Source organism: Bombina bombina, chromosome 6 (genome assembly GCF_027579735.1).
Source record: "Bombina bombina isolate aBomBom1 chromosome 6, aBomBom1.pri, whole genome shotgun sequence".
Lineage (NCBI taxonomy): Eukaryota > Metazoa > Chordata > Amphibia > Anura > Bombinatoridae > Bombina > Bombina bombina.
The window spans coordinates 271,227,258-271,253,182 of NC_069504.1; the positions used below are offsets into that span (position 1 = coordinate 271,227,258).

At 39.8% G+C, this 25,925-nt stretch overlaps 1 protein-coding gene across 11 annotated transcripts in view; it reads right to left on the reverse strand.

Annotated features, from left to right (window-relative positions):
- Positions 1-25,925, reverse strand: part of MSRB3 (methionine sulfoxide reductase B3) — a 657,280-nt gene that overhangs the window by 568,834 nt on the left and 62,521 nt on the right. The gene's annotated exons all lie outside the window — the stretch shown is intronic.

Sequence of the window (25,925 nt, forward strand, 5' to 3'; positions counted from 1 at the left end):
TCTTCACCATCTCCGTGGAGATGCTACTTGTTCAGAGCGGCAAAGAGAATGACTGGGGGGCGGAGCCTGGGGAGGGGCTATATGGACAGCTTTTCCTGTGCTCTTTGCCATTTCCTGTTGGGGAAGAGAATATTCCCACAAGTAATGGATGACGCCGTGGACCGGACACACCAATGTTGGAGAAATTTACTTTTCTCTTCTAGTAAATATAATATAGGTAACAATTGAGGGAATTCCATACAGGTAGAGAAGGGTGAAGACAAGGAGGAGTAGTGGGGGGGAAAATACACCTTTTACTACAAGTTTGTAATTTCGGTGTTTCTATCTTGTGAGAGGTTTTTATGCATGTTCAGTTTTCCAGATTTGCAGCATGTATTCATGGATCTCTGCTCTCCCATCTCATAGGTTTCTATATCTCTCTAATTGCAAGAGCCAATCTACTTGTTTTTTCCACTCTTCTATGTAAGGGACTTTAGTTGACTTCCAGTTTCTGAGTATTAACATTTTAGTGCTGTTTAACATTAGTAAGAGTCAATCTCTTTTGCTTCTATCCTTTAACTTATGTAACCTATGGAATAATAGTGTTTGAGGCTGGTTGGGTATGATAGTGCCTAGTTTGGAGCCCATGACCCCAAAGACTCCTAGCCAGTAAGTTTCTTGTTTACTAAGTATTGAGAACTTATCTCCACCTCTAATGGGTGTCCTGACTTGCTCTATAGCCTGCCAACAAAGTGTGATGAAAGGGCAGAGCATGGTAATTTATTGGATATGTAAGACAAGTGTTCTCTAATGCGCTTTCCTACCTCTCTGGTAGTTCTACCTGTATACTGTTTTTTTACACTTGATGCACTCAATTATATATACAACAAACGTGCTTTTGCAATTGATACAACCTCGAGTTTGAAATTCCTCCCCTGTGACATGAAACCTAAATGTATTGGAGATATTAATGTAGTCACATGATGTGCACGCATTTCTTCCACATTTGTAAGTACCATTGTACCGCATACAAGAACTCCCAGAATTGGCATATAAACCTCAATTTATAACATCCTATTCTAACCAATATGAAGATGTGTGTCAAATTAATTATAAAAACGTGCCAATTTTGATGGGTGACAAAAATTTGAGGAAAACCATTGAACAAGGCTGCATGTTTGTCCCCAAAAGGAATGTAACATTGGGCAACATTGTTGCCTCGAGCATGCTAAGAACTGATGCCAATTCTGGGAGTTCTTGGATGCAGTACAATGGTACTTACAAATGTGGAAGAAATCCGTGCACATCATGTGACTACATTAATATCTCCAATACATTTAGGTCCCATGTTACAGGGGAGGAATTTCAAACTCGAGGTTGTATCAATTGCAAAAGCACATTTGTTGTATATATAATTGAGTGCATCAAGTGTAAAAAAAACAGTACACAGGTAGAACTACCAGAGAACACTTGTCTGCCCTTTCATCACACTTTATTGACCTTCACCATCAGAATGTAAATACCTTTAGATGGCAGGCTATAGAGCAAGTCAGGACATCCATTAGAGGTGGAGATAAGTTGCCAATATTTTGTAAACAAGAAACTTATTGGATTTTCAAAACCAAATGCCTGCTACCACAAGGCTTCAAAATTCAGAGTACAACATTATAAATTATTGGCAGAAGTAAACATTACCATCCCCTTGTTTATATATAGTCAAATTGTTCTCTGACCCCTATTGTTCCCAGTATATCTAGTAGAGTTTAAGTATTTAGTATTTTGTACTGAACAATTTATTGTTCCCCCATTGTTCTGAAAGATATAACTAGATAATTATGCATGACTATTATAAATACCTCCTTGCACTTAATCTTAATGGACGTTACGATTGTGCTGTTGGCATATTTCTATTCCTGCAGTTGCTTATATGTAAAATATTTTTTTACTTAAGCCAACGCTGGTATTACAAGTTTTCTTCAAGCCGGCGTTAGCCTCAGAAAAGTGAGCATTGAGCAAAATTTAGCTCCACATCTCACTGTAATACCAGCGCTGCTTACGGTAGCGGTAAGCTGGTAAAACGTGCTCGTGCACGATTTCCCGAGAGGAAACAATGGGGCTGAGCTGGCTGAAAAAAAACCTAACACCTGCAAAAAAGCAGCGTTCAGCTCCTAACGTAGCCCGATTATTTCCTATGGGGAAATTAATTTTATGTCTGCACCTAACACCCTAACATGAACCCCGAGTCTAAACACCCCTAATATTACACTTATTAACCCCTAATCTGCCGCTCCCGACATCGTCGCCACCTACATTATATTATTAACCCCTAATCTGCTGCTCCGGACACTGCTGCCACCTACATTATACTTATGAACCCCTAATCTACTGCCCCCAACATCGCCGAACCCTACATTATATTTATTAACCCCTAATCTGCCCCCCCCCCCAACGTCACCGCAACTATATTAAATGTATTAACCCCTAATATGTCGCCGCCACTATAATAAATTTATTAACCCCTAAACCTAAGTCTAACCCTAACCCTAACACCCCCCCTAACTTAAATATAATTTAAATACATCTAAATAAATTTACTACAATTAAATAAATTATTCCTATTTAAAACTAAATACTTACCGATAAAATAAACCCTAAGCTAGCTACAATATAACTAATAGTTACATTGTAGCTAGCTTAGGATTTATATTTATTTTACAGGCAACTTTGTATTTATTTTAACTAGGTAGAATAGTTATTAAATAGTTATTAACAATTTAATAACTTACTAGTTAAAATAAGCACAAATTTACCTGTAAAATAAATCTTTACCTAAATTACAATTACACCTAACACTACACTATCATTAAATTAATTACATAAATTACCTACAATTAACTACAATTAAATTAAATAAACTAAAGTACAAAAAAAACACACTAAATTACAGAAAATAAAAAAAGAATTACAATTTTTAAAACTAATTACACAATCTAATCCCCCTAATAAAATAAAAAAGCCCCCCAAAATAATAAAATTCCCTACCCTATACTAAATTACAAATAGCCCTTAAAATGGCCTTTTGCTGGGCATTGCCCCAAAGTAATCAGCTCTTTTACCTGTAAAAAAAAATACAATACCCCCCCAACATTAAAACCCACCACCCACACACCCAACCCTACTCTAAAACACACCCAATCCCCCCTTAAAAAAACCTAACACTACCCCCTTGAAGATCACCCTACCTTGAGCTGTCTTCACCCAGCCGGGCACAAGTGGACCTCCAGAGGGGCAGAAGTCTTCATCCGATCCGGCCAGAAGAGGACCTCGAAACGGGCAGAAGGCTTCATCCAGGCGGCATCTTCTATCTTCTTCCATCCGGAGCGGAGCGGGTCCATCTTGAAGACAGACGGAGCATCCTCTTCCATCCGACGGCGACTGAAGAATGAAGGTTCCTTTAAGTGACGTCATCCAAGATGGCGTCCCTTCAATTCCGATTGGCTGATAGAATCCTATCAGCCAATCGAAATTAAGGTAGGAAAAATCCTATTGGCTGATGCAATCAGCCAATAGGATTGATCTTGCATTCTATTGGCTGTTCCAATCAGCCAATAGAAGGTTAGCTCAATCCCATTGGCTGATTGGAACTGCTGCCATATAGTTTTGTGGACATGTGCACAATCATGAGCTTACATCCCAGCTTTTCAACAAAGGATAACAAGAAAGAAAGAAAATTTGATAACAGAAGTAAATTGGAAAGTTGTTTAAAATTGCATGCTCTGATTCTCAGTGGTTCCGGAGGAGGAGCTCAGGTGTGTGGTCAGGTGTTACACCTGCTCTGATTTCTCTCTCCCCTGCAAGTCTTTTGGCGAGTAATTGCGCTTCAACCCTTAGACCCTGGGCGGCTTGCACAGCTGTTACTACCGCTATCGGAACCTGAATAGTGCCTTACCAACGCACTAAGCTGCATGTAGCAGCAACTACAAGGACGCTAACCTTGCTGGAAGAAATCTGCATAACAATTTATAATCTGCTTTCAGTGTAAGGAGACAAAACGGAATTGAACCAAAAATTCTGTTCAGCATATATGCTTGTATACACCTCCTCTAAGGACATATTGCTAAAACGCCCTCACTGTCTTAGGCTATTGTAATCTGTGGCTCACTTGAGGACGAGGGCTTCCTCTGTTGCCAAGTTTACCTGACCTGTTGCCGTTGTGGGTGAAGATTGGCGAACGTTGCCCGGTACTGGGCTGTGACTTGGACGGCAGCTTGGTTTCATCGCCTATGAGCGACCCTGCCATGGAGCTGGGGTTTGCTCTCTGTTCTTCGGCTGTTTGGATCCTCTTTGGCTGCTGCCCGTGGGCCGTGCTGTGTGTTGTCAGCAACAAAAGGTAGAGAGAGGCGGAATAGCCCTGGGAGCGATACTCCTTCCCCGTTGTGGTGTCCCCTCCCACCGGTGCTGCGTGAGGGGACCAGATCGGTACTGCTTGCTGGGTTTTTCTTTTGGCTCCGGCTTGCCGCTCTCCTTCAATATGTGTCTCAGGCTTGGCCTGTGATGCGGTTGCGGTGCTCTGGGATCTTACCTGCCTGCTAGTGCCCCCCCTCCTACCGGTGCTACGTGAGGGGGCTTGTCTCCTTAGAGGACTTCTCTAACTCGCTATACCTCTGGGCAAGGATTGGCAAAGTATTTAATAGACGTGTAACATCTTTGCCTGAAGTATCAATTGCATTACATCTACTACTGGCAACAATAACACCGGGACTTTTTCCCTTTAGCTTTTTTTTTTTTCCCTCCCCTCCTCGCTAAGAACGGTAATTGAGTTGATGAACAAAAAGGCTAATGTACTGGGGCAAATACAAACAAACGGAGGTGCATTGTCTTATTGCACAAACTGTTGGATGCCGGACTTTATTACCAGTTTATTAAGCTTTTAAGTCTATTGCTTAAAAAATCATAATTGCATATGCGCATAATCTCATCTAGGCTGTGTAAAATAGCATTGCGTAATTTATGTGATAAATTGTAAAATACCTTTAGCAGGTCTTTTAAGTATAGAATCAAATACTTTAGGATAGTAACATCACCAAAATTTTTGAATTTACAGGTGGTTGTTACACTGGGGCAAATATACACAAATTGGTAAGTACAGCCCTTTAAGTCTTTGCATAGATTGTTCAAATTGATACAAGTGTATATGGGTATATTCTTAATTTTTGTCACATAATATAGCAAGGTTTAGTATATCTGATATAGACTAAAATATTTTTAGTGGGCCATTTAACCTCAGAATTAGTCACAGTAGCATTATCTTGCCAAGACTGCAATGCTATTAAATTATTTAATTCATATTTTCTTACTCTAGCCTAGATTTTTTAAAGATAATAGTTTTTTTTTTTTTTTCCTGCAGTGGCCTGAGGCACAAAATAACACCTGATATTTGAGCTTGGTTATTTAAGATACAACACAATAATCTTAAAACAGTGGATGCTGTATTGAGGTAAAACACCAGAAATTGGTGAGCATAGTTCTCCTATATAAATCGTTAAATGTTGGATTTCACTGTCACTTTTTTAAGTTCTTGACCACTTAAATTGCCACAATTGTATATGAGCACACTGAATTAGTTTATGTAACATAGTAAGGTGTAAAATAATCTGGCCTATTTAATAATATTTTTTAATAGGTTCTTTAAGCGGTTTTTGCCCCTTAGAGACTTAAGGTATAAAATAATGTCTGCTAATTGATTCCTGTTACGCTAGAAACAGCGTAACAATTTCAAAGGCGGCCTCAATATAAGTTTTGCAAACGTCTTTCTTTGCTTTCCCCATGACTTCTTCTATTAAAGGGACCCATAACACCTGTCTGCTAAAACATCTTAAAACTAACTTATGAGCAAAAACCCCCCAAGAAAAACATGGATGTCTATGTGTTTTTTTCAGCTTACCCCAACCTGTTCAAATAAAGTATTTCAATTACAATGGTCATCCAGTGCTTGATACTGCCTTGTATGCCACCATATTGTAACGCACGTTGCCACACAGCAGTCACGTGAGGTGCACAGCATATAAAGGCTGTGACACACTGCAAGCAGAGCGACGCGCAGCGTGTAGATGCAGCTGTGAACGCTCAGTGTGTCTTGCCTTTTCATCTCTGAGCACTCTGCTGCGTCAGGTCGCGTAGCTAAGCGCTCAGAGATGAAATATTTGAACTTCAGAAGCGATGTGACGCGGAGCGAAGCAGCTGCTTTGCCTCGCGCCGCATCGCTTGCAGTGTGTCACAGCCTTTATTCTTATATATGCTTAGAGGAAGGAAACGCATCTGATTCTGCAGTGCTCTCTCTGTGATGCAGAGTGTGCCCTGCAGTGTCCGATAAGGAAGTTGTACTAAGTTATTTAGGTAAAAAGTTTTATTGTGCAAAACGGTCTTAAAGACTTCCTAAACAAATCTGCTAAATTTAATAATTTCTTAAATCTTAAAATTTAATAATTTCTGTGGTTAGTGCTCCCTCTCTTCCGGTCTCTCCTCAGAGCATTCATACACGCTCAGGACAGGAAGCTGTTGCCCTTACTGCTCCCTGCTCTCAGATTCTCTTGTTTTGTTCATCTCTGTACTCACTGTGTGCTTCGGGGGAAGGGGCAAGGATATCACAGCTGAAGTGTGAATTGCTCCGGGCAGATCTAAGCCCGTGCACAGCTATTTGTTTTAGAACTCCTTAGGCTCTGCTTTGTGTCTGTGACAGCTGACAATAAATCACTGCAGTGGCAACAAACAGGTAAAAAAAAAAAAACAGAGTAGGGCTGCTATTTTACAGTGTAATTACATAAATAGTAGAATCTGGTTCCCCCTTGATAATATAATATTTACAATTCAAAATAATTTAAAACACCTAATTTAAAAAGTATTTTACTTTAGATGAAATTTTTTTTGCATTGAGGGAGCAATTGGAAATTGCATGGAGAAACAAAAAACATAGTAAGTTGCACATTTAAAGTAAATATTTTTTTGTTTATGTACAATGCTTTATTTTTTTTTTTGTTAATTCCATGTTTTACAAAGCTAATTATGGCACAGATAGGCACTTAGGCAGAACTGATGATTGCTTATTTCCTATTATAAGATGTATGAGCTTATAGTATCATGTATCTACACTGGCCCTTTTATTTAGAATAATATGTTGAAAACTAATGCATTTCCACAGAGTACACTTTTTTCAACAGACACTGCAGCACATGCTCTGCATCTGCATAACAGTGAGTATTTTATCTAAGCAAACATAAATAACAGAATAATATGCTGTGCGCATCACATGACTGCTGTGTGTACAATATGGGGCATACATAGCAGCATGAATCTCTGGATCAACACTATAATTTAAATCACTCTACTTGAATTGTTTGCGGTAAGCTGAAAAGCCAGCATATACATCTGTACTTAGTTGTTTTTTATTATTTAGTAGAAGTTAGTTTTAAGGAATTTTAGTAGGTGTTATGGTTCCCTTTAAGAATTCACTGTTTTTGACCAGGAGATTTTTTTTCTCCCCTCTCCTTTTTTTTTTTTTTTTTTTCTTCTCTCTTTCTCACCTTTCTCATCACTTCACTCTCTCATTTCACTTTTTTTTCACCTTTTTTTTTTTCACATAGTATATGGATAAATTTCTTCACGTGCACAGTAAATCCTTACCCTCAGTCATGGCGGTCAGACAAAGGGACAAAAAAAATAAAACTCTCAGTGAGGCCCCAACAGAGGCACAGACACCTTCTCGTAGCATATTGATTACACAGGATCACAATGATTTACAATCTTTAGTTAGCAATATCTCTGAAGCTCTTTCACCTAAGTTGGATGCTCTTAAAAATGAGATTAAGCAGGATATTGCACATCTCGCCTTAGAAGTTAAATAATTTGCTGGTAGACTTTCTGAAGTAGAACAGAGTATCTGATCTTAAGGATTTCACCTCAAGTCAGAATGAAATAACTACCTCTGCTCTTCTTAAATTACAAGATAAAGTGGAAGACTTAGAAAACCGTGCTAGAAGGAATAATTTAAGAATAATTGGTGTTCCTGAAGAAAAACAGTTTGAGGACTTAACTAAATTCTTTACAATTACATTACCACAAATTTTGCAGTTCCCCGAAAATTACCCAAAAATAATTATAGAGCGAGCCCATAGGATGGGCCTGTAGCTCCGACTAAAACTAACTCAAGGCCAAGACCCATTATAGTCAAATTTCTGAATTACCAAGATAAAATAACTTTCCTACAATTTTATAGCAAACAGCAACCTGTTTTTCTTGGGGACATAAAAATCTTTATATTTCAGGATTACGCCACAGATACCGCCATGAAAAGAAGGGAATTAGCCCCATGGTGTACTAAATTTATACATCAAGGTCTGCGTGCTACCATTTTACATCCAGCAAGAATCAGACTGGAGTGTGATAATAGTATTTACTTTTTTGATACAGCTACTGCAGCAGAAAAATTTAATGCAAATATTGCCTTGCAGAATAAGTAATAATGTGATGATTTATGTGTTATAGATACAGATGTTTTTTTTTCGTTTTTTTCTCCTTTGTCTTTAAATTTTTCTCATTTTTTTTTATTCATGGTTGGGCCCCTGCAGTGTGGGTCGCTCGAGGGCTTAGGTGGTGTAGCTCTCGATCCTTCATTTTTTTCTGCCCTCTCCTTTCCTCCCTTTTTTTTTTTTCTCTTCTCCCTTCTTCTTCCCCTTTCTCTTCTCTACCTTTTCCTTTCCATGTGTAAATAAGTCCCATGGCAGTCGCACCTTAAAATTATCTCCTGGAACATAGGCAGTCTCACATCCCCTGTCAAAAGGAAGACGATTATATCATACCTCAAGAAAAACAATACATCCATTGCTTTTTTACAAGAGACTCATTTGAGAGCTGAAGAGGTTCTCAAATTAAAGTCTTCATGGGTAAAAGAAGTTTTTTTCTCCCCTAGCGTGAAACGCAAAGGTGGAGTGGCTATTCTGCTGGGCAAAAAACTTAATTATGAGATAATGAGCACTGAGTCAGATCAGGAAGGGAGATATCTTATACTAAAGGTCAAAATTGCTAATATTTTCTATACACTATGTAACGTATATGCTCCGAATGTTTTTGATTCATTATTTTGGGAGATGCTTCAAGCCAGGCTCATGGAGTGTGCAGAAGGTTTTTAATAATGGGCGGTGACTTTAATATGGCTCCACAATATCCTTTGGATAGATTGAGGCAAAATCTTGCCATTAAAAAAACTAAAAGGGATAAATTAGAGGCAAAACTGTTCTTGAGAATGTTTAGTAATCTTAAAGTTCATGACATATGGAGATTACAAAATCCTGATACACGTGATTACACATGCTTATCAAAAGCACATAAATCTTTCACGTATTGATCTATTCCTTTTGGATGAACGTTTATGCAAATTGAAAGTTATAGCTCAAATATCACCCATTGCCATATCGGATCATGCTCCCATTTCTCTTGAGCTTCAAACAGATGCTATTCCGTACAAGAATAATCGTTTCTTCTTCCCCACATACTTAACCTCAGATGTTAAGTTTAAAAATTGGCTTGAAGCTAAATTCAGGTAATATACAATATTCAACTCTGAAGCTTTAAATAGGCCCGCGTTATTTTGGGAAACCGCAAAGGAGAAATTCTGGCATATACTATTAGGCGAACTAAGAAACTTAAAAGACGAGAGAACGAACTCTCACGTGCAGTAACAAACGCCTACAATTCTTATCTAACTGAAAATACAGTGTTGAACTGGGCCAAATACATTGCGGCACTAGGAGAGAGGGATTCATTGGCTTTATACAAATCAACACAAAAAGACATTAGATTCTCTGCAAAATTATATAGATACGGGAATAAATCAGGGAGACTCCTAGAAAAACTTCTTAAACAGGAGAAGGGCTCAGAGATGATAGATGCATTAAATATTGAAGGCCAAAGAGTTAGGTCATCTGAAGACCTGGTTCGGGTTTTTTTTTTAAATTATTATACTGACTTATATACCCCCGGAATATCTAATATCACGCAACGAGAGGACTTTTGGAGAAAAATTTTGCACCCCTCAGTATCATCGGATGCACTTGAACAGCTGTATTCTCTCATAACTAACTCAGAAGTGGCTAATACTATTCAAAAGTTACCTCATAATAAATCATTTGGCCCAGATGCACTCCCTAATGAATTTTATAAAATTATAGCGCGCATTATAACACCCCATGTAACTGCTTTATTTATATATATATATATATATATATATATATATATATATATATATATATATATATATATATATATATATAAATCCAATGGTACCAGCACTCGCTATTAAATTGCAACGTCGGGGTGCTCCCAAGTATAAAGTATGCATAAGGGGTTCCAGTGAACAGAGGCACTCGCCGTTATAGTGAACAAAGTGTTTTTATTCTTTATTCTGATGTGAAAGAATAAAAACACTTTGTTCACTATAACGGCGAGTGCCTCTGTTCACTGGAACCCCTTATGCATATATATATATATATACACATATATATATATATACATATACAGGGCAATGAGCCCACGGCTAACTTTGTAGCATCTTATACGACGCTTCTATTAAAAAAAGGGAAAGATCCGACTATGAAGGAATCATACAGACCTATCGCTCTTATGAACTCTGATAATAAACTTTTAACTTCTATTTTGGCCCAACGGCTTCAATCTTTATTACCTTTTATTATTAATCCTGATCAAGCCGGATTCATAAAGAATAGGAATTCTTCAGCTAAAATAAGAGAACTTATGCTTATTATTGATTATCTCAGGGCAAATGATGGCCTAGACTTAGCAGGGAAGGGGCCCAACATGGATCTGGCAATTTTAGCTATAGATGCCGAGAAGGCTTTTGACTCGGTTCAGCACGATCAACTGTTATTTACATTAGAACAATTTGGCTTGAAAGGGAACTTCCTCAAGTTTGTTGCAAATTTATGCCGAAATGCCTCTACAAGGATGATAGTTAATGTTTTTTTTTCCACAAGACATAATCTTGCGCAGAGGGACTAGGCAAGGTTGCCCTCTGTCCCCGCTTCTCTTTGACATCGCTATTGAACCGCTTGCTATACTAATTAGACAGCAACTTGAGGGAATCAAGATAGGTAGTCATGAGTCAAAAATTGCACTTTACGCAGATGATATCTTGATATATATGACTAATACAAGTACAAATATTCCTAGACTTCTTTCTATCTTACAACAATTCGGATCTTTCTCTGGATACAAGGTGAATATTACAAAATTAGAACTCCTTTGGATTAAACAGACGAAGGAATCTTGCACAAAAATACCTTTCTCCATAGTACAGGATTCAGTCAGATATCTAGGAACTTGGTACTCTTTAAATATTACACCAATCATAAATAAAATTAAAGACACTCTTAAAAATTGGCACAATCTACCTCTTTATCGGGACGCATAGCAGCATACAAGATTATTCTCCTTCCTAAAATGCTTTACATCCTTCAGAATATTCCTTTGATATTAAGGAATAAAGATCTGTCCTCTTGGTGATTCTTCTTTGCGATCTTTTATATGGCAAAATAGGAGGCCTAGAATTTCCTTTTGGAAACTCTCCCTCCCTGTTAGATATGGAGGATTGGCGTTACCTGACCTCAAGGCTTACAACCTTGCTTTTCTGACTCGCATAGTAACAGACTGGTTATTTTCAAAAGATTATATCACAAATAATAATCTTGAAAAAAATATAACAAGTCCTTTTTCTCTTGCATCGCTTATTCATCCTAATGCTAGTCTTATATCACCTGAAATAAAGAACCTGAGATCCATATATAATCCAATTCTTGCATGGAAAAAGATTTGCAATAGGTTAGTCATAGAACATCGAGTCTCGAGATACATTCCATTTCTGGGGAATCCCCAATTTCAAGCAGGTCTAAATTCAACACTTTTTGTAAAATGGAAGCATGAGGGTCTCAGATATTAGACATGGAAATGTGCTGTGTTAAAACATTTGATTCTCTTAGGGGTGATTTTAATCTTCCACATAGAAATTTGTTTGCATATCTTCAAGCGAGACATTATGCCTAAAAGTTGGTAACTGATTACGGCTGGAATTGGTCATTGGGAAATATTGAAAATTGGCTTGTATTAGTTAAAAATGGATGCATGTCAATTTCCCCTTGTTATAATGCCCCAGTCTCAGATCGGGGTACAAAAAATTTGGATAAGCTTTGCATTAAATGGGCCGTATTACTAACGCAAGAATTAGACTCCAAATTGCCACATCTTTCAATTCAAGAAGTTACGCAAGCAACTCTTTCTTCTACGTGGAGGGAGTCTCACCTGAAGTTATTATACATGTTTTATTTCACTCCAGAAAAGGGGTTTAAATGTGGAAATTCTCATATTAGCATATGCCCTAATGTTCTTTTCCTTCGGCAAACCTTCTGCACATGTTATGGACCTGTCCAAAAATTAAAATTTTTTGGCTTAAAGTTCAATTTTGGCTTCGTAAAATACTGAATAACTTATCTCTGATCCTGTCTGCAGTGAACATGGTCTTTCTCTGATCTCATTCAGAAAATAAACAACTTAACACTAAATTTATTAATTCGACCAGATTGGCCGCTAGATACCTCATCTTTAAAAAATGGAAATTGCGAACAGTCCCTAGCGTACTAGAAATTAAAAACGGTCTAAAGAAACAATGCCTTCTTGAACAAATTGACACTAACACAGACAATAATCAGGATATCACTAGATTTTTCCTTAAATGGTCAATGTTCATAAAAAGCACTTCCGCCAAATGAAATAGAATTTTTAATATACCCTTTTTCGTAACTCGGATCTGGTTCTGCTTGGGATATGGTAAAACAACCCCGTTCCTTCTCCCTCTTTCCCCCCACTTTTTTTTTTTGTTCTGTTTTGTTTTGTTTTTCTCGATGTTTTCCTTTTTCCTTTACTTTTTGGTTTAGTCCAAGTGGGAAAAAAAAGAAAAAAAACTCCAACAATGTAATGTGTTAAGGTTCAAAATAACAGAAATTTATTTTCTCTTTCTTTTTTTTCTTATTGTTATAACTCGATATGAAGTAATTTCCCAATTGTACCCTAAACAGGGTTTAATATTAATTTGTATGTATTGTAATGCATTGTTGGCTGTAAATAAATAAAGAATTTAAAAAACAAAACAAAAAAAACATAATTTATGTAAGAACTTACCTGATAAATTCATTTCTTTCATATTGGCAAGACTCCATGAGCTAGTGACTTATGGGATATACAATCCTACCAGGAGGGGCAAAGTTTCCCAAACCTCAAAATTCCTATAAATACACCCCTCACCACACCCACAATTCAGTTTAACGAATAGCCAAGTGATGGGGTGAAAAAAATAAGGAGTAATAAAGCATACAAAAAGGGGAACTGGAAATGTAAAAGTGCTTTTTAAACAAAAATCATAACCACCATAAAAAGGGTGGGCCTCATGGACTCTTGCCAATATGAAAGAAATGAATTTATCAGGTAAGTTCTTACATAAATTATGTTTTCTTTCATGTAATTGGCAAAAGTCCATGCGCTAGTGAAATATGGGATAGAAATACCCAAGATGTGGGAGACCGCAGAAGAGTCAATAGAAAGGGAGGGATAAAATAAAAAAAGCTATTTCCACTGAAAAATTTAAACCCACAAAAAAATAAGTATTTCTTATAAATTACACATAAATTTCAAGAAAAAAACTTAAATCATAAGCAGAAGAATCAAACTGAGACAGCTGCCTAAAGAACTTTTCTACCAAAGACTGATTTAGAAGCAAATACATCAAAATGGTAACATTTTGTAAATGTATGCAAAGAAAACCAAGTTGCTGCTTTGCAAATCTGATCAACCGAAGCTTCATTCTTAAAAGCCCAAGAAGTGGCGACAGATCTAGTAGAATGAGCTGTAATTCTCTGAGGCGGAGACTGTCCCACCTCCAAATAAGCCTTTTGAATCAAAATCCTTTCCTAGGACCAGAAAAAACAACAAAATAGACTAGAAGTCTTTCTGAAATCCTTAGTATCTTTGACATAATAGTTCAAAGCTTTTACAACATCCAAAGAATGTAAAGATCTTTCAAGAGTATTCTTGGGATTAGGACACAAGGAAGGAACAACAATTTCCCTACTAATGTTGTTAAAATGCACAACTTTAGGAAGAAATTTAAACGAAGTCCGCAAAACAGCCGTATCCTGATGGAAAATCAGAAAAAGAGACTTACAAGAGAGAGCAGACAATTCAGAAACTCCAAAGAATGCATAGGTTCAAAAGGAGGAGCCTGCAAAGCCTTCAAAACCAAATTAAGACTCCAAGGAGAAGAGATTGATTTAACAACAGGCTTGATACAAACCAAAGCCTGAACAAAAAACAGTGAATATCAGGAAGTTTAGCAATCTTTCTATGAAATAAAACAGAAAGAGCAGAGATTTGTCCCTTCAAGGTACTTGCAGACAAACCTTTATCCAAACCATCTTGAAGAAACTGTAAAATTCTAGGAATCCTAAAAGAAGGCCAAGAGAATTTATGAGAAAAACACAATGAAATATAGGTTTTCCAAACCTGATAATAAATCTTCCTTGAGGACTTCTGGTGGGCAGGGCACCTGGCAAGCAGCAGAAAACCAGAGCTCCGCAACTTCGTCTCAAAAAACAGTTTAATAATCTGCTTTCCAGCTTACCCCCGTGCCTTATTCTTGCCTGGTGGACGGTCGGAATTCTGTCGCCGCTTCGGGCTGAAAAAAAAAAAAGAAGAGTGTCACTCTTGCACGAAGGACCTCGCTATCGGTCCTAGCCCACGGAGGTAACAGAGAAGAGGCGCGAACGGCACCATATTGGGAAGGAGTGCCGCAGGCCTCTCCACAACCCGGACCCCCATTAATCCTGTAACTCCAGCTATACATAAGAGGGACAGCGTTCATGCCAGCACTCATACTGCTACACGTGTGCGGCCTGCAGAAGGACATCATCTTGGAACAAGGTCTCAGCAATCGGCCCTGTACACCCCACGCTGGTGAGCTACTTTGTGCACAAATAATTAATATCAGTGTTGGTGAAAACACAGCTCCATATATCCCTCCAAAACGACATCAAGGTACTATGCACGGGACTGCCATATATGGGGAATGGTTCATCTAATCACCACCTCACAACTTTACTAAAGGTCTCCCTATGTGAGTACAAGTTTTAATATAAATATTCCAAGATATAACTACAGTTAATAGGCATGGAAGCCTATTGACACTGACTCTGCTTATTAAGGGAAAGTTTAGGCCTAATTGATTACAGCTGCCTATACTGTTCATATATACATATCTTGGTTGGACTTTTCTAACACCTTTTGAATCGGTACCTGCATATTTTCACTGCATTGAAACAAGCAAAGAGTGTGAAAGGGGAAAGGAGTGTGTTAATTACAGTTTGTACCTTGGATTGCGTCACTACCATTGTTTGTGCATATGTCAGTACTGTTTTTTCCTCTTCCTGCATTTCTCCACTGTTCTCAGCAAAGTCACTCTTCTAAATAGAGCAACAGCACCATCTAGTGGCCTATGCTCATTACTACAGCTACGTTAATCCTTTTTCATTTGTTCTATGAAAGTTGACAAATACTTCCACAGGCTACCCCCGCCTACAAAAGACGCCATGAGCCACAGATCAAAGAATCAAGACAAAAGGCAAAAAAGCTCATTCAAATGCCTCACTAATAGACAATGAAGGAAGCTCCTCATGAGATCATACACCCTTACTGCAGGAACTTAAAGCATTCTTCTTGCCAAAGATGGACACTCTACAGGCTGGGGTAGATACACTGACTAGTGAGGTGCGAATGTTTTCCACACGTCTGTCTGCTGCAGAGCAAAGAATTTCTGGTGTTGAAAATAGGCAACAAGAATCAGAAATATCTTTAAAACACCTCTTGAAGCAGAACCAACATCTACAAGACAAAGTGGAGGATTTAGAGAACCGTAGCAGACGGAACAACTTACGTATCGTGGTAGTTTCAGAATCCATCAAAGAAAGATTTGCTCAAATTTGCTGCCTCTATCCTTCCTAAACTCCTTGGAATGCCCCAGGAATGCATACAGCTGGATATCGAGAGATCACATCGCATAGGCCCGGATAGATACCTGGAAAACTCCAGGGAGAAACCATGTCAAGTAATCTTTAAATGCCTGAACTTCCAGAACAAACTAGCTATCCTAAGAGCCTATAGATCTGCAAAAGAAGTCAAATATAAGGATCGCCGTCTCTTGTTGTTCCAACCTCCATGAGCAGGGTCTACAGTTTGCCCTCATGTTTCCTGCTAAACTGAAAGTCCAGACCACCGCGGGTCCAAAAATCTTCCATACACCGGCAGCGGCGCAGGGCTACCTGGCTACAGAGCAGAGACAGGACAATGGCTGATAGGCAACTACTAAGTATCAATGTCTTATTCATAGCATATATTGTGTTCTAAAATGTATGCTGTTTTCTATTTACAGGGGTCAACACTTTGGTTGCTTACTTTCCTCATGGAATTACACTATTTGAGCCAGGGGTTGGTGTACTGCGGCACCGGAGTGCTTTCAAGCCATAGGTTTTGGCCCTTTTTAAGCTCGCCTAGTTGCGATTCTAACACTTACGGGCGCTGCGGTGCTCTCCCTGCCTTAATGTTTTACTTATGTTGTACAGGACACACAGTCCTGCAGTTCTCCATGTTACTTTGTTCCTGTATTGTACTTAATAGTTTATACATGCATAATGTTTTTGGATTTACAGCACTGTATTTTTGGAATCTAGTCCTTCTTAAGGGGTTTCCTGGATGTCCTGGCATTATTAAGTTCCTGGCTTATCAGTATCTACCTCATCTCACCCCTAGTTATCAGGTTCCCGACCTGCTGCCCCCATTTTTTAGTAGGGCACTCATGATATTTTTGAACCCATTACTTAGAATAATTGTCCCTTCCTTATGCCTGCCCCTGCTACTGGGTGGCCATTGTGGGTTTCCGGCGTATTAATACATACATGTTTATCAAAAACACAGCACACTATGTCATGAATTGACTATTTCCTAACTTCCCCAGTCATAACTTTGCAGGTTCATTCCACAGACATAGAACAAGTCACAATCTCAGACCATGCCCCAATCACTCTGGTGCTGCAACCCCTGCCCACCAAACCCTTGAACAGGACTTGGAGATTTCCCTCTCATCTCTATAACAATACAGATTTCCACCTACACTTAAAGTCCTCCTGGATGCATTACGCATCGGACAATGCCTCCCACACGGACACTCAGGACTTATTCTGGCGCGCCTCAATGGCGGTAATGAGGGGCCACATAACTTCTTTCAAGGCACACCACAATAAACACGTCAAAAAAGTGGACATTGATCTTCTTTCCTTTTTACAGAAGCTTACAATTACCTATCTCACCCCACACCCTCATCCAAGAAGACTTATGACCTTAAGCAAACAAGGGACAAATTCTTGGTTCAACAAGATAAACTTAATACTCATAGACAGGGCCATTATTACAGACACTGCAACAAAGCCGGTAAATTGCAAGCCAAATTAGTTAAATCTTATAGCCCTAAGTCCCACATTTTGGACATTAATTCCCAATCCCATTTAACTACAGACACTAAAGAAATTATGGCTGAATTTGTAAAATATTATACATCATTATACTCTGGGCAATCAACCTAGAGGCAAAACACCGCTTCTTGGGCGCAGTGCAACTTCCCAACCTTACTGATGAGCAAAAATCACTCCTCAACTCACCTATACAGAAACAGGAGGTACTTAAGGCCATACGTAATAGCAAATTGGGGAAAGCTGCAGGTCCTGTCGGACTGCCTGCAGAATATTTTAAATTGCTGGGTGAGGAGGTTGCCCCAATTCTGTCTTCCCTATACTCTGCTTATTTAGCAGGCACTGAACAGATGGATAACAGATTCACTGAGGCCAATATTTGTCTTCTACTTAAACCTGATAGGGATCCCACTCAAACGTCATCATATTGCCCAATTTCACTACTGAATGGGGATTATAAATTATTAACAAAAATCCTAGTGGATAGATTAGCAAACGTTCTGCCTTCCATAGTTCATGCAGACCAAACTGGTTTCCTGAAAGGTAGATCCTCAGTAGTAAACATTAGAAAAACCCTTGCTATTACTGGACATTATTGGTATAATGCTCACTCACAAACCCCCTCCCCGTTACCAGATGCTTGTCTTTTGGCGCTTGATGCCGAAAAGGCATTCAATAGGATTGAGTGGGATCATTTACACACTTCGTTGGAACAATTTGGCATCACCGGGGACTTCTGTGATGTTCTTCAGAGGTTGTACTCCACCCCTAGAACGTCTCTTATAGTCAATGGAGGGCTTTCCTCATCTTTTGTGCTGCAGAGGGGTACCAGACAGGATTGCCTTCTCTCCCCCCTACTTTTCGACTTAGCCATTGAGCCTTTGGCATCCTATATTCGGCAACACTGTGTAGGACTTGATCTTCTTAGACACAAACAGCATCTGTCACTGTATGCAGATGACTTGTTGTTCGTAGGAGACCCTTGTACCAATTTACACCCGCTTTTGGAAGTCATTAACAACTTTGGCATGTTCTCGGGTTATAAGATCAACATTGATAAATCTGAGGTCACCTGGTTGCAGAACTCTTGCAACATTACACTAACAGATACAGGTCTCGAAATCACTGAAGGTTGTTTTAAATATAAATTAATGTGAACCCCCACAAGTTATACTCCCTCAACCTCAGTGGAACCATTGCTAATATTAAACAGATGTGTATAGCAGGAGAAAAAAAATAGGATAGGCAAAATTAATTTGTCAATGCCATTGGGCGGGGATGGGCTTTGCCTTCCAAACATTATATGGTATAACTGGGCCGCCTTGTCTAGATTTGTGCTGGACTGCTTGGTGGGAAAAAACCACTACACTATCCCTGATTTAGAGACTAACCTCATTAAACCAATACATCTGGCTTTCTTGCCTCATGCAGACCTCAAATCACTAACCTTATACATCCAAAACCATCTATTGTTCAGAGATCCTTTGAGGGCATGGGCCAAGATTTGTAGACTTTGAGGAATGCAGCACTCGGCTAGTAAATAACTGCCAATTCAGGGCAACCTGAACTTCCTACCTAGTTACACAGAAAAGATATCTAAAACATGGCAACAAAAACAACTCACTAAGCTTCACCAACTCCTCCACTTTTGAAATAGTGCCTTTTCAGGAATTGCAGAACCTTTATGGTCTTCCATCCCCGCATAAATTTGCATATTTTCAATGCAGACACTATATCTTTAAATTGTTATCAGAGGGATTGTTATCCAAAGAATCATCTAATCTAGACAAACTTTAGCAAAACATGGATCATATAGACTGTCATACACATAAGACCTTCGCCATTTTGAGAACTCCACTTTGCAGGGGATCCTGTCGAAGTGGCCACACTACAGCGACTTAGAGGTAGACTCAGCCCCAATTGCTGCAAGCTTTGGGAAGGCACACTCCTGTACAATTTCCGCGAATCCCAGAGAGTCGCATATGAAATTTTTACACCAATCTTACATTACACCTGGCATGCGTGTTAAGTGGGTTCCGGGGGCTAAAAACCTTTGCAATAAGTGTAGCTATGACTCTCCAGATTGGATTAATTTGTTATGGAAATGCCCTAGGGTGCAAAGATTTTGGCACAAAATCTCATACTGGCAAACCAAATTAATTAAGCAAAGGGTGCCCCTCACAGCACACCATGTTATATTCTTAATACCGAAAGACAGGACATTCACATATGACATTTTTATAACCACAGTCTTTATGCTAGCTAAACAAATTATTTTAAAGGAATGGGTGAGTGATGGTTCCCTTCCCTTTCAGCAATTATTTAGGAAAATACACACTCAGATGTTAATTGCAGAGGCAGATACAAAGGGGGATCCGGAAAAAAGAATAAAAAACAGAATTTATGTTTACCTGATAAATTTCTTTCTCCTACGGTGTGTCCGGTCCACGGCTTCATCCCTACTTGTGGGATATTCTCATTCCCTACAGGAAATGGCAAAGAGAGCACACAGCAAAGCTGTCCATATAGCCCCCCCCCTCTGGCTCCGCCCCCCAGTCATTCGACCGACGGTTAGGAGAAAAAGGAGAAACCATAAGGTGCCGTGGTGACTGTAGTGTACAAAAAACAAAAATTTTAAACCTGACTAAAAGCCAGGGCGGGCCGTGGACCAGACACACCGTAGGAGAAAGAAATTTATCAGGTAAACATAAATTCTGTTTTCTCCTACATTGGTGTGTCCGGTCCACGGCTTCATCCCTACTTGTGGGAACCAATACCAAAGCTTTAGGACACGGATGAAGGGAGGGAACAAGTCAGGTAACCTAAACGGAAGGCACCACTGCTTGCAAAACCTTTCTCCCAAAAATAGCCTCCGAAGAAGCATAAGTGTCGAATTTGTAAAATTTGGCAAATGTATGCAGAGAAGACCAAGTCGCTGCCTTACAGATCTGTTCAACAGAAGCCTCATTTTTGAAGGCCCATGTGGAAGCCACAGCTCTAGTAGAGTGAGCTTTAATTCGTTCAGGAGGCTGCCGTCTGGCAGTCTCATAAGCTAATCGGATGATGCTTTTTAGCCAAAAGGAAAGAGAGGTAGCAGTAGCTTTCTGACCTCTCCTCTTACCAGAATAGACGACAAACAAGGATGATGTCTGTCTGAAATCCTTTGTTGCTTCTAAATAGAATTTTAAAGCACGAACCACATCTAGGTTATGCAACAAACGTTCCTTCTTCGAAACTGGATTCGGACACAGAGAAGGAACAACTATTTCCTGGTTAATATTCCTGTTGGAAACCACCTTTGGAAGAAAACCAGGCTTGGTACGTAAAACTACCTTATCTGTATGGAATACCAGATAGGGTGAAGTGCACTGCAAAGCAGACAATTCAGAAACTCTTCTAGCAGAAGAAATAGCAACCAAAAACAGAACTTTCCAAGATAGTAACTTAATATCTATGGAATGTAAGGGTTCAAACGGAACCCCTTGAAGAACTGAAAGAACTAAGTTTAGACTCCATGGAGGAGTCATAGGTCTGTAGACAGGCTTGATTCTGACTAACGCCTGTACAAACGCTTGTACATCTGGCACGGCTGCCAGACGTTTGTGCATCAAGACAGACAGAGCAGATATCTGTCCTTTTAGAGAACTAGCTGAAAGACCTTTCTCCAAACCCTCTTGGAGAAAGGAAAGTATCCTTGGAATCCTAATTTTACTCCATGAGTAACCCTTGGATTCGCACCAACCGATATATTTTTGCCATATCTTATGGTAAATTTTCCTGGTCACAGGTTTTCTGGCCTACACACAGACCCCACTTACACTGTTTTGAGGTTTTTGTTTTTTTGGGGGTTTTTTTGGATTTCATTTTTTCTTTGGATTTCACTGATTGGACTATCACATAACATCTCTTTTTTGGACACATAATATAATATATATATTTTTTTCTTGACACTGTACATTATTTATTGTGCCCCTTGCCCCCAAGGGCCATACCACAGACAATTTTGCTTATAATCATATTTGTTTTTATGTTCTGAGATTTACCTGTATTTTGTCTTGTATTTTATCTTGTTTCTCATTGCCTGTATTTTACCATAATTCAATTGGATTTTATATCAGCTTATATTGTATATTGTTTTTAGCTTATATTGTGTATTGCTTTTTAGCCAGTAGTATGGATCCATGTACTTTGTTTTAATTTGTTAGAATTTGTGCTATTGACTGTTGTTGCTTTATGCACTATTAAATATATCTGACATTACAATTTAAATTAATTCTAGCACCATTGCTGTTAGACTTTTTATCAAATTGAATTCTCCTTGACCTGGCCTTTATTTTAGGCGCTCCTTATACTTCTCACTGGTCTGTTCATATTTTATCTATGGGTAACTAGAGACCCATTGTCTATAGGAGCTTAGGTCCTCAAGTTAGTGCCATTAGATTGTCACCTTCTGATCTTTTCTGGCCTGAACCAGAATATCTATAACAGATTCCGAAAACCCACGCTTAGATAGAATCAAGCGTTCAATTTCCAAGCAGTCAGTTGCAGAGAAACTAGATTTGGATGTTCGAATGGACCTTGTACTAGAAGGTCCTGTCTCAACGGTAGCTTCCATGGTGGAGCCGATGACATATTCACCAGGTCTGCATACCAAGTCCTGCGTGGCCACGCAGGAGCTATAAGAATCACCGAAGCCTTCTCCTGTTTGATCCTGGCTACTAGCCTGGGAAGGAGAGGAAACAGTGGAAACACATAAGCTAGATTGAACGACCAAGGTGCCACTAATGCATCCACTAGAGTCACCTTGGGATCCCTGGATCTGGACCCGTAGCGTGGAACCTTGGAGTTCTGACGAGATGCCATCAGATCCAGATCTGGAATGCCCCATAGATGAGTTAACTGGGCAAAGACTTCCGGGTGAAGTTCCCACTCCCCCGGATGGAAAGTCTGACGACTCAAATAATCCGTCTCCCAGTTGTCTACTCCTGGGATGTGAATTGCAGATAGATGGCAGGAGTGATCCTCCGCCCATTTGATGATCTTGGATACTTCTCTCATCGCCAGGGAACTCTTTGTCCCTCCCTGATGATTGATGTGCGCTACAGTCGTCATGTTGTCCGACTGAAATCTTATGAATTTGGCCTTCGCTAGTTGAGGCCAAGCCAGGAGCGCATTGAATATCGCTCTCAGTTCCAAAATGTTTATCGGGAGGAGAGACTCTTCCCGGGACCATAGACCCTGAGCTTTCAGGGAGTCCCAGACCGCACCCCAGCCTAAGAGACTGGCGTCGGTCGTGACAATGATCCACTCTGGCCTGCGGAAACTCATTCCCTGAGACAGGTGATCCTGAGACAACCACCAGAGGAGTGATTCTCTGGTCTTCTGGTCCATTTGAATCTGGGGAGACAAGTCTGCATAATCCCCATTCCACTGTTTGAGCATGCACAGTTGCAATGGTCTTAAATGAATTCGAGCAAAAGGAACCACGTCCATTGCCGCAACCATTAGTCCTATTACCTCCATGCACTGAGCTATGGAGGGCTGAGGAATAGATTGAAGAACTCGACAAGCGTTCAGAAGCTTTAATTTCCTGACCTCTGTCAGAAAAATCTTCATTTCTATGGAGTCTATTATTGTTCCCAGAAAGGGAACCCTTGTGGACGGGGACAGAGAACTTTTTTCTATGTTCACCTTCCACCCGTGAGATCTGAGAAAGGCTAAAACAATGTCTGTATGAGCCCTTGCTTTGGGAAGGGACGACGCTTGTATTAGAATGTCGTCTAGGTAAGGTGCTACTGCAATGCCCCTCGGCCTTAACACCGCTAGAAGGGACCCTAGCACCTTTGTGAAAATTCTGGGAGCAGTGGCTAACCCGAACGGAAGAGCCACGAACTGGAAATGTTTGTCTAGAAAGTCGAACCTTAGGAACTGATGGTGATCTTTGTGGATAGGAATATGCAGGTACGCATCCTTTAAGTCCACGGTAGTCATGTATTGACCCTCCTGGATCGTTGGTAAAATTGTCCGAATGGTTTCCATTTTGAATGATGGAACTCTGAGGAATTTGTTTAGAATTTTTAAGTCCAGAATTGGCCTGAAAGTTCCTTCTTTTTTGGGAACTACAAACAGGTTTGAGTAAAAACCCAGTCCTTGTTCCACTGTTGGAACTGGGTGTATCACTCCCATCTTTAATAGGTCTTCTACGCAACGTAAGAATGCCTTTCTCTTTATCTGGTCTAAAGATAAGCGAGACATGTGGAACCTTCCCCTTGGAGGAAGCTCCTTGAACTCTAGAAGATACCCCTGAGAAACAATTTCTAGTGCCCAGGGGTCCGGAACATCTCTTGCCCAAGCCTGAGCAAAGAGAGAAAGTCTGCCCCCTACTAGATCCGGTCCCGGATCGGGGGCTACCCCTTCATGCTGTCTTTGTAGCAGCAGCAGGCTTTTTTGCCTGTTTTCCCTTGTTCCAGCCTTGCAATGGTTTCCATGCTGGTTTAGGCTGGGAAGTGTTACCCTCTTGTCTAGAGGCTGTAGAGTTAGAAGCCGGTCCGTTCCTGAAATTGCGAAAGGAACGAAAATTAGACTTATTTTTTGCTTTGAAAGGCCTATCCTGTGGAAGGGCATGGCCCTTTCCCCCAGTGATGTCTGAAATAATCTCCTTCAATTCTGGCCCGAAAAGGGTCTTACCTTTGAAAGGAATATTAAGCAATTTTGTTTTGGACGACACATCCGCTGACCAAGATTTTAGCCAAAGCGCCCTGCGCGCCACTATTGCAAAACCTGAATTTTTCTCCGCTAATTTAGCCAATTGAAAAGCGGCATCCAAAATAAAGGAATTAGCCAACTTTAGTGCGTGAATTCTGTCCATGACCTCATCATATGGAGTCTCCTTTTGGAGCGAATTTTCTAGTTCATCGAACCAAAAAGACGCCGCCGTGGTGACAGGAATAATGCACGAAATTGGTTGAAGAAGGAAACCTTGCTGAACAAAAATTTTCTTAAGCAATCCTTCCAATTTTTTATCCATAGGATCTTTGAAAGTGCAACTATCCTCTATAGGAATAGTTGTGTGCTTAGCTAACGTTGAAACTGCCCCCTCTACCTTAGGGACCGTCTGCCATGCATCCCTTCTGGGGTCGACAATGGGGAACATTTTCTTAAATATAGGAGGGGGAACAAAAGGTACACCTGGCTTCTCCCACTCCTTAGTCACTATGTCCGCCACCCTCTTGGGTATCGGAAACGCATCAGCGTGCACTGGGACCTCTAAGAATTTGTCCATTTTGCATAACTTCTCTGGAATCACCAAAGTATCACAATCATCAAGTGTAGCTCGCACCTCCTTAAGCAGAGCGCGGAGATGTTCTAGCTTAAATTTAAATGCCACGATATCAGGTTCTGCCTGTTGAGAAATTTTTCCTGAGTCAGAAATTTCTCCCTCGGACAGACCCTCCCTCACTGCCAACTCAGATTGATGTGAGGGCATATACCACATACTCTTTACCATCCCCGTGGAGATGCTACTTGTACAGAGCGGCAAAGAGAATGACTGGGGGGCGGAGCCAGAGGGGGGGCTATATGGACAGCTTTGCTGTGTGCTCTCTTTGCCATTTCCTGTAGGGAATGAGAATATCCCACAAGTAGGGATGAAGCCGTGGACCGGACACACCAATGTAGGAGAAAGATTTCTCCACAAATGGGAGGTCTACTTGTTACGCCTGCCGGATGTGGTCAGGGACAGAGTCATCTTTCATTTATCAACAAACATTGAATTCCTATAGTCCAATCACACAGACGTTTTGCAATGACACCTTCCTGTGAGGTCTATTTAAAAATCAGTCTGGCACCTGTGTTAGCACACTTGTATCCTGAATCATGGCGTTTTCAGCCATTATGTTCTAAACAGTAAGGTAAATATCTGGCCTCTTTACATCATGTTTTTATGCAGAGTATAATTTGTGGTCTCTTTGTATTGAGTTATGATGCAGATATAGATAAAACTATGTTTGAATGCATAGTTACAACTGTGTAATGATTGATATGCTTTGATACTAAGGCTTGCTTGTGAGAAATATATTATATGTATGTCGGTTTAAATTGGTATACAGGAGTAACAATGCTGAACTGATTGGGAATAATATGTCATTTAAAGTTGCAACAGTGTTGTATTTTGAGTGCTTCATTTACATTGACAATTAAAATAAACATTAGTCTGTAACAGTGTATATACTGAGTGAGCTTTCACTTTTTGTCTCATAATATAAACAGCTTTTTTGCTAGTTTTTAGATTGATGCATGCACATTTTTTAGGTG